Raw genomic sequence first — 6,000 nt, forward strand, 5'->3', positions numbered from 1 at the left:
GCTATGTCCCCGAGGCATCTCCACACCTCGATTGTGATACCATCCGGTCCCATCGTCTTACCTCTTTTCATCCTTTTCAACGCTTCTCTGACCTCAGATTCTTAGATTCTCCGCACAAAGCGCCTATTGGTGTCATCAAAAAAGTCATCCAACTGAAAGGTTGTGTCCATATTCTCACCATTGAACAATTTATCAAAATACTCTTGTCATCGATATCGGATCTCATCCTCCTTCACCAAGAGATGCCCCCTTTCATCCTTAATGCACTTAACTTGGTTGAAGTCCCTTGTCTTTCTCTCACGAACCCTAGCCATCCTATAAATGTCCTTCTCTCCTTCCTTCGTACTTAAATGTTTGTAAAGATCCTCGTACGCTCTACCCTTTGCCACACTTACAGCTCGCTTTGCAGTCTTCTTTGCCACCTTATACTTTTCTATATTGTCCACACTCCTGTCATGGTATAAGCGTCTATAGCATTTTTTCTTCTCCTTAATAGCCCTTTGGACTTCCACGTTCCACCACCAAGTATCTTTAGCCTCGTCTCCACTTTCTTTGGTTACTCCACACACCTCTGAAGCCACCTTCCGAATGTTGGTTGCCATCTTCTCACACATGTTGTTTATGTCATCTTCTTTCTTCCAAGAGCCCTCTTTGATAACCATTTCTCTGAATACCTCTGACGTCTCTCCTTTCAGTTTCCATCACTTTGTTGATTCTTTATAAAAATGAAAATTTGATGATTCTAGAAAGAATGTATTTCCTAACAGTTATCACACATAGAATTACTAGGCATCAATTACCCTTGTTTTCTTATACTGGCGTCGTCATGCATTCTTGAGATACTTGTTTTGTGCATTACGGTTCTTGAAAAAGGAGGGTTTCATTGGAAAATGCAGCAGATCTGCTCCAGACATGACGCAACAATAATAATCAAAGCTTCGCTACTATGTCAAGCGTGTCAGAAAAGCTAAAATACAATATAGAAAAACATGAACAGTCGTTAGCATTTTTCTCCAATTCACAAAGTTCAGCGAAAGCTTTTAGCCTATTATCTGGCTTTATGCAGTGAATTCATGTTGTTTTGAGCTTTAGGTCTCTCTAAAGGTATGGAAATATGTGATACAACAAACCTCAGATTCTTGGATTCTCCGTACAAAGCGCCTATTGGTGTTATCAAAAGAGTCATCCTACTAAAAGATTGTGTCCATATTCTCACCATTGAACAATTTATCAAAATACTCTTGCCATCGATATCGGATCTCATCCTCCTTCACCAAGAGATGCTCCCTTTCATCCTTAATGCACTTAACTTGGTTGAAGTCCCTTGTCTTTCTCTCACAAACCCTAGCCATCCTATAAATGTCCTTCTCTCCTTCCTTCGTACTTAAATGTTGGTAAAGATCCTCGTACGCTCTACCCTTTGCCACACTTACAGCTCGCTTTGTAGTCTTCTTTGTTACCTTGTACTTCTCTATATTGTCCACACTCCTGTCATGGTAAAAGCGTCTATAGCATTCTTTCTTCTCCTTAATAGCCCTTTGGACTTTCTCGTTCCACCACCAAGTATCTTTAGCCTCGTCTCCACTTCATTTGGTTACTCCACACACCTCTGAAGCCACCTTCCGAATGTTAGTTGCCATCTTCTGTCACATGTTGTTTATGTCCGCTTCTTCCTTTCAAGAGCCCTCTTTGATAACCCTTTCCCTGAATACCTCTGATGTCTCCCGTTTCAGTTTCCACCACTTTGTTGATTCTTTATAAAAATGAAAATTTGATGATTCTAGAAAGAATGTATTTCTTAACAGTTATCACACAGAGAATTACTAGGCATCAATTACCCTTGTTTTCTTATACTGGCGTCGTCATGCATTCTTGAGATACTTGTTTTGTGCATTACGGTTCTTGAAAAAGGAGGGTTTCATTGGAAAATACAGCAGATCTGCTCCAGACATGACACAACAATAATAATCAAAGCTTCCCTACTACGTCAAGCGTGTTAGAAAAGCTAAAATACAATATAGAAAAACATGATAAGTCGTTAGCATTTTTCTCCAATTCACAAAGTTTAGCGAAAGCTTTTAGCCTATTATCTGGCTTTATGCAGTGAATTCATGCTGTTTTGAGCTTTAGGTCTCTCTAAAGGTATGGAAATATGTGATACAACAAACCTCAGATTCTTGGATTCTCCGTACAAAGCGCCTATTGGTGTTATCAAAAGAGTCATCCAACTGAAAGATTATGTCCATATTCTCACCATTGAACAATTTATCAAAATACTCTTGCCATCGATGTCGGATCTTATCCTTCTTCACCAAGAGATGCTCCCTTTCATCCTTAATGCACTTAACTTGGTTGAAGTCCCTTGTCTTTCTCTCACGAACCCTAGCCATCCTATAAACGTCCTTCTCTCCTTCCTTCGTACTTAAATGTTGGTAAAGATCCTCGTACGCTCTACCCTTTGCCACACTTACAGCTCGCTTTGCAGTCTTCTTTGTCACCTTGTACTTCTCTATATTGTCCACACTCCTGCCATGGTAAAAGCGTCTATAGCATTCTTTCTTCTCCTTAATAGCCCTTTGGACTTTCTCGTTCCACCACCAAGTATCTTTAGCCTCGCCTCCACTTCCTTTGGTTACTCCACACACCTCTGAAGCCACCATCCGAATGTTGGTTGCCATCTTCTCTCACATGTTGTTTATGTCCCCTTCTTCCTTTCAAGAGCCCTCTTTGATAACCCTTTCCCTGAATACCTCTGACGTCTCCCCTTTCAGTTTCCACCACTTTGTTGATTCTTTATAAAAATGAAAATTTGACGATTCTAGAAAGAATGTATTTCTTAACAGTTATCACACAGAGAATTACTAGGCATCAATTACCCTTGTTTTCTTATACTGGCGTCGTCATGCATTCTTGAGATACTTGTTTTGTGCATTACGGTTCTTGAAAAAGGAGGGTTTCATTGGAAAATGCAGCAAATCTGCTCCAGACATGACGCAACAATAATAATCAAAGCTTCCCTACTACGTCAAGCGTGTCAGAAGAGCTAAAATACAATATAGAAAAACATGAACAGTCGTTAGCATTTTTCTCCAATTCACAAAGTTCAGCGAAAGCTTTTAGCCTATTATCTGGCTTTATGCAGTGAATTCATGCTGTTTTGAGCTTTAGGTCTCTCTAAAGGTATGGAAATATGTGATACAACAAACCTCAGATTCTTGGATTCTCCGTACAAAGCGCCTATTGGTGTTATCAAAAAAGTCATCCAACTGAAAGATTATGTCCATATTCTCACCATTGAACAATTTATCAAAATACTCTTGTCATCGATGTCGGATCTCATCCTCCTTCACCAAGAGATGCTCCCTTTCATCCTTAATGCATTTAACTTGGTTGAAGTCCCTTGTCTTTCTCTCACAAACCCTAGCCATCCTATAAATATCCTTCTCTCCTTCCTTCGTACTTAAATGTTGGTAAAGATCCTCGTACGCTCTACCCTTTGCCACACTTACAGCTCGCTTTGCAGTCTTCTTTGTCACCTTGTACTTCTCTATATTGTCCACACTCCTATCATGGTAAAAGCATCTATAGCATTATTTCTTCTCCTTAATAGCCCTTTGGACTTTCTCATTCCACCACCAAGTATTTTTAGCCTCGCCTCCACTTCCTTTGGTTACTCCACACACCTCTGAAACCACCTTCCGAATGTTGGTTGCCATCTTCTCTCACATGTTATTTATGTCCCCTTCTTCCTTTCAAGAGCCCTCTTTGATAACCCTTTCCCTGAATACCTCTGACATCTCTCCTTTCAGTTTCCACCACTTTGTTGATTCTTTATAAAAATGAAAATTTGATGATTCTAGAAAGAATGTATTTCTTAACAGTTATCACACAGAGAATTACTAGGCATCAATTACCCTTGTTTTCTTATACTGGCGTCGTCATGCATTCTTGAGTTACTTGTTTTGTGCATTATGGTTCTTGAAAAAGGAGGGTTTCATTGGAAAATGCAGCAGACCTGCTCCAGACATGACGCAACAATAATAATCAAAGCTTCCCTACTACGTCAAGCGTATCAGAAAAGCTAAAATACAATATAGAAAAACATGAACAGTCGTTAGCATTTTTCTCCAATTCACAAAGTTCAGCGAAAGCTTTTAGCCTATTATCTGGCTTTATGCAGAGAATTCATGCTGTTTTGAGCTTTAGGTCTCTCTAAAGGTATGGAAATTTGTGATACAACAAACCTCAGATGCTTGGATTCTCCGTACAAAGCACCTATTGGTGTTATCAAAAGAGTCATCCAACTGAAAGATTGTGTCCATATTCTCACCATTGAACAATTTATCAAAATACTCTTGCCATCGATGTCGGATCTCATCCTCCTTCACCAAGAGATGCTCCCTTTCATCCTTAATGCACTTAACTTGGTTGAAGTTCCTTGTCTTTCTCTCACGAACCCTAGCCATCCTATAAATGTCCTTCTCTCCTTCCTTCGTACTTAAATGTTGGTAAAGATCCTCGTACGCTCTACCCTTTGCCACACTTACAGCTCGCTTTGCAGTCTTCTTTGTCACCTTGTACTTCTCTATATTGTCCACACTCCTGTCATGGTAAAAGCGTCTATAGCATTCTTTCTTCTCCTTAATAGCCCTTTGGACTTTCTCGTTCCACCACCAAGTATCTTTAGCCTCGCCTCCACTTCCTTCGGTTACTCCACACACCTCTGAAGCCACCTTCCGAATGTTGGTTGCCATCTTCTCTCACATGTTGTTTATGTCCCCTTCTGAGCCCTATTTGATAACCCTTTCCCTGAATACCTCTGACATCTCCCCTTTCAGTTTCCACCACTTTGTTGATTCTTTATAGAAATGAAAATTTGATGATTCTAGAAAGAATGTATTTCTTAACAGTTATCACACAGAGAATTACTAGGCATCAATTACCCTTGTTTTCTTATACTGGCGTCGTCATGCATTCTTGAGATACTTGTTTTGTGCATTACGGTTCTTGAAAAAGGAGGGTTTCATTGGAAAATGCAGCAGATCTGCTCCAGACATGACGCAACAATAATAATCAAAGCTTCCCTACTACGTCAAGCGTGTCAGAAAAGCTAAAATACAATATAGAAAAATATGAACAGTCGTTAGCATTTTTCTCCAATTCACAAAGTTCAGCGAAAGCTTTTAGCCTATTATCTGGCTTTATGCAGTGAATTCATGCTGTTTTGAGCTTTAGGTCTCTCTAAAGGTATGGAAATATGTGATACAACAAAACTTTCAATATGATATTTTCCCCTATAGATTGAGGAGACTTTTCCTTGTGTGCCCTTATAAAAGATCGCAATCCCCTCTGTGCCCCTGGAAAAATTCAGCGGTCTTCAGCGCCACTACTTCAACTTTTTCGGGTCCTCCATGCCACTTCCGTCAGTTCAGGCTCTAACGCCGTCAAACTACAGGTGTGAAAAGACGAAAATGCCCTTAAGTTCAAATATGTTATTAATTTTTTTTGAGTATCTTAACGACTTCAAATGAAAAAACTCAAAACTAGAAAGTTGTAGATCTCGTCGAGATCTATAATTTTCATATAAAAATTATTTTCATTTAATTTCGCAAAAAAACTATGATGATTTTTCTAAGATATATTAATCATATCAAATCATATTTTTTTTGCGGAATTAAATGAAAATAATTTTTATATGAAAATTATAGATCTCGACGAGATCTACAACTTTCTAGTTTTGAGTTTTTTCATTTGAAGTCGTTAAGATGCTCAAAAAAAATTAATAACATATTTGAACTTAAGGGCATTTTCGTCTTTTCACACCTGTAGTTTAACGGCGTTAGAGCCTGAACTGACGGAAGTGGCATGGAGGACCCGAAAAAGTTGAAGTAGTGGCGCTGAAGACCGCTGAATTTTTCCAGGGGCACAGAGGGGATTACGATCTTTTATAAGGGCACACAGGGAAAAGTCTCTTGAGCCATTTTATAGATCACTCACCTA

This window comes from Miscanthus floridulus, chromosome 11 (genome assembly GCF_019320115.1).
Source record: "Miscanthus floridulus cultivar M001 chromosome 11, ASM1932011v1, whole genome shotgun sequence".
Lineage (NCBI taxonomy): Eukaryota > Viridiplantae > Streptophyta > Magnoliopsida > Poales > Poaceae > Miscanthus > Miscanthus floridulus.